A 12,731-nucleotide genomic window follows, 5' to 3' on the forward strand; every position below is an offset into this window, starting at 1 on the left:
CTGAAAACTCAAGGACTTGAATCACAGCAGAGCCCTCTCTGAGTCCAAAGGCCTGCCACAATGGGATGTGCAGGAAGAGTTTAATGAATTATTAGTTGGATGGATGGACATGTAGATGGAAAGATAGATGATGTATGCATGTATAATGGATGGGTAGATGACAGATAGATAGATGGTGAATATAGATAAATTCATAGCTGAACAGCAGATGGGTAGATCTGTGGATGGATGGATGTACATTTCATAGACAAAGAGATGAGTGCATAAGTGACAGGTAGGTGGATATTCATGGGTGGGTGGGAGTATGGATGGATCCATGGATGTATGGTGGGTGGTGCATAGTTTGGATTTTATGTGTCTTTCAAAGCGGTTCCCAGCTTGGAACTCTTGGGAGTAGGTAGAAACTTCAAGAGACAGGGCCTAGAGAGAAGTTGTTAAGTCCCTGGGTCTTGCTCTTGCTCTCTTTTACTCCTTGGCCATAAACTCAGTGGTTTTTCTCTGCCACACATTCCCACCATGATGTTCTGCCTCACTATAGTCCTAAAAGCAACAAAGCCAACCAACCATGGACAAAAACCTCTGAAACTGTGAGCCTAAGTATTCATTTCTTCTTTGTAAGTTGATTGTTTCAGGTATTTGCTATGATAACAAAGGTGACTAACCCACGGGTGGGTGGATGGGTAGATTAATGGATGCACAGGTGGATGAATGAATTGGTGGATGGTGGTGGGTGGATGGATGGATAGGTTTGTGTATAAACTGATAGATTTATTCACAGATTAGTAGATAGATTCATGGATGGACAGATGAATTCATGGATGACTCATGGATACATAAATGAAATCATGAGTGGCAGGTGGATGAATGGATAGATTCATGGACGGATGGGAAGGTAGACACTTAGGTAGGGTGCTTGGGTATATGAATATGTGATGAATGATGGGTATGATAGATTTGTGAGTGGATGGGTGGGTGGAGAGATGGTGAATGGGTAAATGGATGGATGGATTGATGGGTGGACACATGAGTAGATGAATGGGTAAATATGTATGTGAAGGGCCAGAGATTTAGCTCAGTGGTTCCAGTACCTGCCTCGCAAGCGCAAGGTCCTGAGTTTGATCCCTGGTATTAAAAAAAAAAAAAAAAGTATGTGAATATTTTTTAACTCGATAGAGTTGGATTTTTTTCTTACAGTAAAGAAATTAAGCCTATATTTGTTTTGTGTCCCAAATGGATACATTTGATCTTCTAGACCTGTTTTATGCTTTTTGAGTTTTGTACTTATTTCTTGTGTTCCTTCATTTCTTTCAAAAAAAAAAGTTTGTGTAAATATGAATATGGTCATTTAAGAACTTCATTCCTAATGATTTTTAAAGTATAAATGATTTTTAAATGATTTTAAAGTATAAATCCTATATTACAGTTCTATGAGTTTACCTTTATATTATTAGTATTCTTTAGTCCAAGTCTCTGTACATCAAAGACAAAAATGAACCATTACCTTTTGTCTTCTTTTCTCAAAAAATTTTGAATCCACTCTCTTTTCAGCCATCCCCTGTCACCAAGGCCCCTGGAAATGTCGGGGGGCACAGAAGCGTCAGGGAGAGGACCCATGATGAGGCCCATTTCACAGGGGGACAGCTGGGCGGGGGAAACACTGCAGCTCTGGATCCCAGTGCCTCAGGCTTGCTTCTCCACAGCCTCCACATGTGCCTGCCAGGTGGAGCCCTTGGCTCAGCACCAGCCCTGGCCAGGGACAGTGCCCAGTAACCTGGACCCCTGTGAAGCAGTCCTGGTGTCATGGGAGAGGCTGCTGCTGGCACGTGCACCAAGGTCCGGGTCAATGGTGTTTGCTATGGCAACCATGCATTCTGAGGGAAAGGCTTGCTGAGTAATTGAAGCTATTTTTCTCACTGCTAAAGCAAGAGAACCTCCCTGGCAGCTGTCATTTCCAAGCAGGGTTCCTGGGAAAGGAAGACCGTGTTCTCAGAGAAAGATGTTTCCAGATGGAAGGGAACAGAGAGTGCATTGTCCCAGCTGCCACTGAAGTCCCATGACAGCCCTGTGACATTCCCATTTCACAGGTGAGGGACACAGGAAGAGACTGAGCTTCCCTAAATGCCAGGAGTTAACAGCAGGGGATCCAACCCCCAAAACAGTGACTGCTGGGTCCCACTCTTTGTGGCCCCCAGACCCAAGATCCTCCCGTGGCGACACCACACTCTGGCCCTGCCTGTCCCCTTCTGCCCCCACCTCACCCCCGAGCTGAGCAGGACTATGCCCACATGAGCCTTGCCTGCCTTGACCCCAGCACTGCCCTGCCTCCTGGGACGCTGAACCTGGCTGGTGTCCGGGCATGTCCTCTTCTCCACCCCTGGACTTCAGCTACCTCGGCCCAGTGATGACAGAGCACCCGCCTTCCAGGGTATCAGGAGGATGAAGAAGGTGCCACTCCTGGCTCATGGATGGCATCAGTAGGCTTTCAGCAGGGACAACTATCAATGCAGCCTCCCACCCCTGGCGGGTTTCATCCCCGCTGCATTTCAGGAGTCAGGAGTTGAAGGTGGTCTCTCCCTCTCTGTAGCCACCCAGAAAGCTCCAGTCAGAGGAGGCCGGGGATGAGTGGGATCCCCAGGAGACTGGACAGGAGGAGGACATGGGCAGAGAACCAGGCTTGGAGAAGTCCTCATCTTGGGGGACAAGGGGTGGAGGTGACAGCTGGATGGCAGGCGAGGTTGTAGAAGATGCTAGAGTGTTGGCCAAAGCCAGAGGAGAAGGGGCTTCTAAAGGGCGTGTGACCCTAGAGCTTCAGAGAAGCCGAGCCCCGAGAAAGTTGTGGGGGACACTGGATTCAGAGACAGAGGATACCACTGTCACCTCGGGAGGAGGAGCAGTGTGAAAGCCACAGAACGAGACCACAGGGCCTGGGGGCCTCTGAAGTCACCGAGTCCAAGTTCCCCTTGACAATGAGTGCTGTCCAGTGCCCCAGTCTATTGCTCCCCAGTTAATACTTGATCACCACTGATGATGGGCAGCTCCCTCCTCCCAAAGACAACTTCCCCATTAGAAGGGTTTTCCTTTTGCTTTTACTCAGATCTGTTTCTCTTTATTGTCTTGTTTTGCAGTAATATTTTTTGAACAGTTTTCCAAATTTTTAGATTTTATCAAAAATTTATTTCAGGATCTAAAAATATTTTATCCTAAAATTAGCATTGATTTATAATATAACTTTCTTATAGTGAAGGATGAGCTGGTGGCTTAAAAAGAAATAGAAGGCTCACTTCTCAACCCCCATCTGCACCCCCCATGTCTACAAACATGGAAAATGATGAAAGAGGGATCTGCTCAGAAGAAACAGTAAGCAAGGGACAAAAGCATGCCAAGTGCTATTGACCTGGCTTTATAGATGTTTCTATTTACTTTATTGTGTCTTATGCAACAGAACATTTTCAAATAGTTTTATGATATCAGCTAAGTAGCACCATCACTTTGAGGCCAATCATTCAGAATTTAAGGAAAAAAGAAAGGGAGTATTTTAAACATAGATGTGATAAATGCTTTAAAAGCCAAAAATCATTTGTTGCAGCTTTTCAAAGCAAGAATGGAAGAGCCACTGGGCATCTCACAGGGTAGTTCACTGCATGGGAGGAGCAGCCAGGACAGTAGCAGAGGGACAGTCACAGCCGTGAGCGTGGCCATCGTCCAGGGACCACTCAGTAAATCACAGCAGCACTGCTTGCCACCCACACAGTGTAAACTGTTCAGTGGAAACACAGAGCTGGATTAACATTAGTCAGCTAAAGTGTGCTCTGCCTTAGGAGGGAAGAAGCATGGCACAGGCTTGCTCTTTACACACATGGGTAGGGATCACCACTAACCATTCACCCGCGAGCGCTCTGTGACTGGTGAGAACAGCAGGGGCCTGCACAGATGAGAGAAAGCTCAGGAGAGGGCTCCCTGTGCTTTTCATTTCTGTCTTTCTGATGATTAGTGGTGTTGTGCGCCTCCTCATATGCTGGTTGGCCATTTATATATCGCTTTGGAGAAATGCCTATTCAAGTTCTTTGCCAATTTTTTAATCAGGCGATTTGCTTTTTGTCATTGGGTTGCAGCGATTCTTTATATATTCTGAATATTAATTTTGTCAGATATATGATTTGCAAGTATCTTCTCCCATCTGGCAGGTTGCCTTCTCTCTGTTGTGTCCTTTGATGCACAGAAGTGTTAATGCCTGGGGTAGTCTATTTGCCTATTTTTGCTCTTGTTGGTTGAGTTTTGGATGTCATATCCAAGAAATCATTCCCAAGTCCAATGACCTGAAGCTTTTCCTGTATTTTTTCTGCCACTACTTCCATACTTTAGGTCTTCAATCCATTTTGAGGTAATTTTTATTCAAAGGTCCAGCTTTACTCTCTTCCCTAGTGACATATGTTGAAGAGAATGTCTCTCCCCCATACAGTGGTGTTGGCACTGTGGTCAAAGGTCACCTCCCTATACACGCAGGGTTTATTTATGGGCTCTCTATTCTATTCTATGGCTTTATTTATCTGCCTTTATGCCAGCACCACAGTTTTTATTAATATAGTTATGTAATCTATTTTAAATAGGACATGTGAGTCCTACAACTGTTTTCTGAGCATCTGATCTTTTTTTTTTTAATTTCTTTTATTGGTACATTTTAGGTACACAACACAACTACATTTCCCATTGGGAATTGTACCTTTACATAATGCATCTTGGTTCTTATTTTTTCCCCATGCCTAGCCCTCCCTGCACCCCCTCCACCCTTCCCTATTTACAAAGACTTTGTTTCCATTTTTTCCATTTCTCAGCATTTTTCCTTTCCCCTGCCCCTCCCACTACCCCTACCCCTTTGGACCTTTTCTTCCTATTTTGCATTATCGATTATTCATTCTAATCATTGGTACATTTTAGGTATACAATATAATGACATTCATCATTGGAAATTTGCACCTTTACATAGTCTCTCTTGGTTCTTATTTTTCACCCTTGCCCAGCCCTCCCTTCAACCCCTCCATTCCTCCCTATTTACAAAGATTTTGTTCCTATTTTTCCATTTTCTCATATTAATCTCACTCCCTTCTATCCTTTCCCCTAGCCCTCCCACTTCCTTCCCCTTTGCCCCTTCCTATTTCACATTACCTATTATACATTTTAGTCCTTATTTACACTTTCATTTTCTCACACCAGAGAAACTATTTGGTATTCGTACATGTGTGTCCTATTTATTTCACTTAAGAGTATCACCTCAATGTGCATCCACTTAGCTATAAATGTCTCTAATTTCTCATTTTTTATGGCTGAGTAGTACTCCATTTTATTTTTAAAAACCACATTTTCTTTATCCAGTCTCCAGTTGATGGGCATTTGGGCTGTTTCCAAGTTTTAGCTATCACAAACTATGCAGCTATGAACATGGGCACACATATATCACTGTGGTATGATTCTTTTAATTCTTTGAGGAAGATCCCCAGCAGTGGAATAGCTGGGTCAAATGGGACTTCCAGTCCTAGTTCTTTGAGGTATCTCCATACTGATTTCCACAGTGCTTGCACCAGTCTACACTCCCATCAGCAGTGGAGCAGGGTTCCTCTTTCCCCACAGCCCCACCAGCATTTGTTATTGTACAACTGTTTTCTTTTTCAAATTCTTCTCACTATTCAGTCTCTTGAGAGTCTATATGAATTTTAGGATGAATTGTTCTATTTCTCTTAAAATTCCATTGGGAATTTTGTAGGGGTTATGTAGAATCAGTAGATCACTTCAGGTAGTGTGGGCATCTAAATAACATCAAGCCTTCCAACCCATGAATATAGGCAGTTTTTCCATTTATTTGTCTTCCTTAATTCTCTTCAAAAATGTTTTATACTTTTCAGTGAACAAGTCTTTCACCTCCTTGGTTATATTTAAGAAATGTGATTGTTTTTGAAATTGTATAATGTCACATGTTAACATTTGGATGATCCACATAACTCAAGGTCCATTTCCAAAAGAGCAGGACACAAAATCAAAAAGTGGCAAAAGATCCATTAAAAGTGCAAAAATGATAACACAATGCAAAAAGTTCATTGATAAAGTTTCAGATTCCATAGTGCAACCAAACCTTAAAAAAAAAAAACTTACCAAAGAAGAATATTCATAATTATTTCAAAAAACTTCTAAAAATCTTCTTCCTTTTCCAATTACATATCTGTGCTAAGCTATGATTTCTTCAAAATTTAAATTAAGTAACAAATAGCAACAGATTGAATGCAGAAACAGATGTGAGGATCAGCTGTGTTCCTAAGCCAGACATGAAAAAGATTTGAAAACAGTTGCTGTATCCCTCCTCTTAGTAAATGTTTTTTTGCTTTGGAAATGTAGTTATTCTTCATAAAAATATGTTATTTAGATTAATATATGATGGGTTTATTATTGTGATTTTGAATAAAATAACATATTTTCAAAAGTTTGTAGTTTTTGTTTCTAATGTGGTATCAATGAATATAATCCACATTAGCAAATCTGCTTTGGGATCTTCCATGACTTTTAAGAGTATAGAAAAGACAAAAAAATTTGAGAACTGTCAGTTTAAAGCAAATGGAGGGTGATTATTAATAATCTATAAATGTATACTTAAAACTACAGTCATCACGGAATTGTACACTTTAAGATAGTTAATAGATAATTTCATGTCATATGAATTCTCCCACAATAAAAATATTACTATTCCAACAGAATATATACATTCTAGATTATCAAATGTAATAGGGACACACAAAAGTAAGAAAACACACTGTGAAAGATTTGTAAGTTTTGAAAAGCCATCATTAAAAAAGCATGACAAAGAAAACCAAGCTATTTTACAAACATACCTACATACTAATAATTACATGGGCAAAACTTACAGGTTAAAAGAAAATGACCAAGAAAGTGTTGTTTAAAAGCTTGAGGAGTGGTCACTGCCTTTGGAACTGGCCACACCAGGGGGTGATATGGGTCTGCCAGGCACCCTCTGGTAATAACTGATGTCCTTTCTCAAAGAATGTGTTTTTCAAGAAAAAATGATGCCAAGACTAGATCACAAAACCAAAATTTGTACCTATGCTACATGCAAAGAAAAATGACTAACACAGTGATTCAGAAAGCTTAGTAAAATTTAAAATACAGGCTTCTTAATCTTAAAATCTTAATATCATGTAAGGTTGAATTCAGGAAAAAAATATTAAAAGGGTCAAAATTGAGCCCACTATAATGATAAAAGATATCACCTATAATAAAGACCTAGCATCTATAAATATCCATGCACTAAACAATAAAACATCAACATCTTACAATAAATATTATATTCATCATTATTATATTGTTGTAAACAATACCGAATACTGACAACTTAAAGGAAGAGAGGTTTAATTTGGCTCGCGGTTTCAGGGAATTCAGTCCATGGCTTCAAGGCAGGAGCATCATAGCAGAAGATGTGGTGGAGCAAAGATGCTTAGTTCATGGCAGCCAGGAAGCATAGCATGGGAACAGAGCCAGAGAAAAAGGGGCCAGGGATGAGACATAGACCCCAAGGCCATGCCTCCATGACCCACCCAGTCACACTCAAAGGTGTGTTCCACCAATCCCCAAGGCAAATCTCAAAGCCAATCAGGTTGAGACTCCACACTATTTGCCACATCCTACCCTTTGTCCTCTTGACACTCAAGTATATCTCCTTAAATATACTCCATCTCCAAATACAATGGCAATTCCAAATTATGCTAGACAGGTTACAACTATTCTGTATACAAATGGAAATGCATCAACCCTTTCTCAAAGTATCAACAGTTTCAGCATTTTCCAAAAGTCCAAGTCAAGGTCTCTTCTGAGACTCAAGGCAAACATTTAGCTGTGAATCTCCATAAAAATAAAAAAAAAACAAGTTACATAATCCCAATGTACAATGGCACAGGGAAAATATTCCTATTCCAAAAAGAAGGGGTAAAAAAATAGAACAGAATTCAACCAAAACTAGACTGAAATACAGCAGGGCAAACATCAAGTCCTATAGATTCATATCTAGCATCCAGGGCACATGGTGGTGAGATGAGTTCCAGAAGGCTTATGTGCCCCCACCACCACCATGGTCTTGCCAATTGCAACCCAGATGACCTCCTTCTGGGCTGGCTCCACTCATGATCTGCAGCTTTCCTCAGCAGAAATTTTACCTCTTGTTATTTCCATCTTCCTAGGGCCTCCACTGCACCTTCAGCTTCATTCCCATAGCTTCCCACACTGCCTTTCCAGGGGCTCCATGCCTAGCCTTCAAAGCCTTTCTTTAAACTTCCTTGACCCCACAACTCTTGCATTCTACATGCTGAAAAAAACAGCATCATGTGGATAACACCAGGATCTGCTACAAGTGGTAAGAGTAGCCAGGCCCCTTGGGGCCATGGCTGCATCAATCTCTAAATGCCTTCATGTCTGAGAATGGTGAAATAAATCCAAGGAAACAGTTCCCTAGGAGACCCTTCTCCATCAGGTATCCCAGGGGCTCTCAAATGAAAAGTTTATGTATTTGAACCCTTGAGCCTGTGGAGTGTGGAGTCTACTAGCTTCTGATGTGTCCTCAAGGCATCTTGCCTCTTGTCCCTGTAGAAAGTACTTGGTTTTGTTGTAATGGTGCTGATCTCTTCAGCAGCCACAACTCTTTTGGTCCCACCTGTATAATATGGTTTCTTCTGGGCCAAAAGTTAAGTTTTTCAAATATTTCTTTTCTACCTTTTACCCCTAATTATCACATAAATCTGGCTAAAAGCAGCCAGTGAGGGCTGGGGATTTAGCTCAGTGGTGCTGCCACCTGCCTCACAAGTGCAAGGTCCTGAGTTCATTCCCCAGTACCAAAAAAGAAAAAAAAAAAAAAAAAAAAACCAGAAAAGCAGACAACAATAGCCAGCAGACTCATGACATAACCTGAATGTTTGGCTGTCTTGAAATTTGCTTCACCGATTAATTAGGCCAGAATTAATCTCAATGTCCTGCAAAGTTTCAGGACATGGGAATATGTAGTCAAAATTTTGTCAGAGAGTAACACACATGACCTCTAGTCCAAATGCAAATGGAATTGTTGTTCCCAACGGAAACCTCCTGAGCCTGTCCATTAATGTCTGCATTCTTATCAGCATTCTGGGCTTCTGAGCTCTGACAAGAGATACCCATCAGCATCCTATCTTATTAGCAACCTAGAGCTTCTCTAACCTGCATATCCAAGCTTTCCAAACTCCTCCCTTAAACCAGTTCCAAAGATTTCTGAACTATATGGTCAGGTAAAGTCACATCAATGGCCCCATTCCTGGTACCAATTTTCTGTATTAGTCCAATTTTTCCATCACTGAACACAATAGCTAGCACCCACTACTTAAAGGAGGAGAGGTTTAACTCAGCTCATAGTTTCAGGGAATTCAGTCCATGGGCAGCTGGCTCCAATGTAGAAATACTATGGCAGAGGGTATAGTGGAGAAGAGCTGCTTAGTCCATGGTAGCTGGGAAACAGAGCACTGGAATAGTGCCACAGTGGAAGGGGTAAGGGACCAGACATAGACTGCAAGACCACACCTCCATGACCCATCTAGACATACCTAGAAGTGTGTTCTACCAATCTCCCAGGCAAATCCCAAAGCAAATCAAGTTGACACTCCACCCTAACTGCCACAAATATCAACTGGATGCTTTGAAAACTGTAATGAATGGATTCAAAAGTTCCCATGAAAAAAGATTAGTAAGTCACTAGCCTTAGTGGATAGAAAGTATTTCAAAATTATAATAATTTTCAAATTATGACACAGGTACTCTCATATACAGATCAATGGGGAGAAAAACTGTGTATACAAGTATGTGTTGGAATTTGCTATATGGTAAATGTGGAATGTTTAAACAAAGGAGAAGACAAACTGTACAAGAAATGGTGTCTAGGGAAAAATTGGATCTGTATCTTATATGTTACAGAAAAGTATGGATCAAAGATTTAATGTTAAAAATAAATGGGGAAAGGGGATTTAGAGGCAGAAGGAGGAAGGTGGTAGGGAAGAAGAGGACTAAAAATAGAAACAAGCTGTACAGCATATACAAGCTATAACTGTACCCACTCCTCAACATGAATGTAAACATCATGTACTACAAACATGTACTAATAGAAAAGAGAAATAAACTATAAACATACCAGAAGAAAATGTAAGATAATTATTTATATCTCAGAACGGTAAGGCCTTCTGACTATGTTAAAATGTGAATACACACAAACACCAGATAAAATGTAATGTTTGACTACATAAATGTTTTGTGTACATAATGTGAAGTTGAAAGACAATAGATGAGCAGGAAGATATGTATATTTCTCATCGTAGAAGGGACTGTTTAATATGTAAAGAGCTTCTATGAACTAATAAGAAAGTAGGCAGGCAAAAAGGAAAAGGTGGATAAAGCTTGCAAACAAAAAATTCACAGAAATGGAAAAATGCAATTCTCAAGCATTGAAAGTAATGCTCAGCTGTAGTCATAGTAAGGGAAATGCAAACTAAAATAAGATTCACTTTTTTATCACCTATAGATTGACAAAGATTAAAGTATTTGTCAACTCCATGTTGATAAGCATGTGAGATAAGTTACAAGCACCCCAGTGAGCTTGGGAAAGTGTGGACCTGGGCCCTGCCTGTCTACAGTCATGTTTTATTTCCATCACTTAATAAACACAGGACAGTTGCTCCATCTCCCAGTCCCTCCCTCAATGTCTTCCCCTGTAAAATGGGGTTGTGCTTAGAATTAATTGAGTTAAAATTTGTCAGGGACCTAGGATGGATATGTTATAAGCAATATTAAATAGAATGAAATAAGTATTATTGCTGATTGAAATGTAAATTGGCACACATTCTGTGGAGAAAATTTAATCTATTAAAATCAGAAATGCACAATGTTTCTGAATAGCAATTCTAGTTCCAGAAATTTTATATCATAAATATGTCCTCCAATGTGTGAGATGCACACAAAACACACTCATTACAGCTTTGTTCCAAATTGTGACAGACAGGGGCATCCCACATGTCATCATGCAGGACCGTGAGCAAATTAAGGTCCATCCCGGACGGGAAATTAGCGAGAAAACAAGGCAAAGCCCAGAGAAGCCTAACAGAGAAACAGAAGGTGAAGCAGAGGTTACCAGGTTAGAAAAGCAAGTGAAAACACCAATAAATTAATATGGTAACTTCTTGTTTTTGTTTAATGTGAGAAAACAGATAAATCTCAGACAGAAAATGTAATTCAAAAAGTAAGAGAAAACACAAAAATGTATAAATTACAATAATGCTACGTGGTTTCCTGTTATGTAATATATGTTTGAACTCTTAACAGAACGGGACATTTTCCTAGGAAAGCAAAATTATAAAAGCTCCAGGAAACCTCCATGCATAAAAGCAACGCAAAGAAAATTTTATATTTAATTTAAAAACCTCTACATTGTTCCAGGCTCAGCCGCTTTCAAATAACAGATCCCTCCAGAGCCAGATAAATAGTTCCAGACCATTAAAGCAAGTCCCTCATTTGTTTGATAACAACGCTTAACCTTGAATCAAAACGCAGCAGCAGGATATTAAAGAAAACCGCAGGCCAGTCTCACTCATTAGCAGCCGCACAGAGGCCTCTCTGAATTGGACAGGGGCTGACTCAGTGTGCGCAGCCCTGGGCTCTGTCCCTGGGACACAGCAGGGAGCAAGGTGTGGGAGAGCAGAGAATGGCACAAGTCCCCTTGCACACCCAGGAAGTGCCCTAGGGGACAGGGCAGGCACCGGAGGGCTGTGGCAGGGACTGAGATCCCAGCCCAGGAAGAAGGAAGTGGAGGAGGAGAAGGGCAGAGGAGGAGGAGAGGAAGGAGAGGAAGACAGTCTGGACCAGGGAACTCCAGGCTGCTGCCTACCAGGAAGGACTTGGGGACTTCATGTCCTAGGGCCACTGTGACAAAGGACCACAAACCTCAGACACGCAGTCACTTTCAGCTGTGATGCCAGAAGTTCGAAATCAAGGAGCCTTCCCTGCCTGCTCCTCGCTGTGTGGCATCTGGCTTCTCGCTGTGTTTCTGCCCCAGTCGGGACACCAGCCCCGGATGGGGCCACCCACATCCAGTGTGACTGCATCTGAACCTGATTATCTGGGCAAAGACCCTCTTCCCATAAGGCCACAGTCTCAGACTCTGGGAGTTGGGGCCTGAACATGTATTTTGGGGGACAGAATTCAACCCATATCAGAAAGGATAAGGATGAACCCCAGAGCCTAGGAGCAGGAGGCTATCACAGAAGGGCTGTGTGTAAGCCCGTGTGTGTGCACCTGTGTGTGCACAGGCATGTGTAGATGTGTGTATACCTAGTGGAGAAGAGGGGAGAAGGGAACCACAGGTCAGACCTTCCTGGAAGACCACTGTGACTGCAAAGGGGATCACAGAAGATCCTTTGGGGACACTCTGGGGACACAGAGCCTTTGGTGTGCCCACATGGAGGTGTCATGGCTAGGAATCAAACCCTGGGACCCGTGTGCATGTGGACAGGATGACAACAGGGCACCAGGGAGACTGGAGTGAACAGAAGGCATAAAAGAGGAAGCCAACATGGATGACTAGGGGAAGACTGAGCCAGGGTCACCACGACAGGCACAGAGTCGCAGAGTGGGACAGGACAGAGAGGGGTAAGGAAAGTAATGGAGGAAGG

General features: G+C 41.8%; 1 protein-coding gene across 5 annotated transcripts in view; it reads right to left on the bottom strand.

Moving 5' to 3' along the window:
• Tbc1d22a (TBC1 domain family member 22A) overlaps positions 1-12,731 on the bottom strand; it is a 448,179-nt gene that overhangs the window by 55,583 nt on the left and 379,865 nt on the right. The window lies entirely within an intron of this gene.

The sequence above is a fragment of the Heterocephalus glaber genome, unplaced genomic scaffold (assembly GCF_053883595.1).
Source record: "Heterocephalus glaber isolate CG9 unplaced genomic scaffold, H.glaber_assembly_v1.0 deba00001444, whole genome shotgun sequence".
NCBI lineage: Eukaryota > Metazoa > Chordata > Mammalia > Rodentia > Bathyergidae > Heterocephalus > Heterocephalus glaber.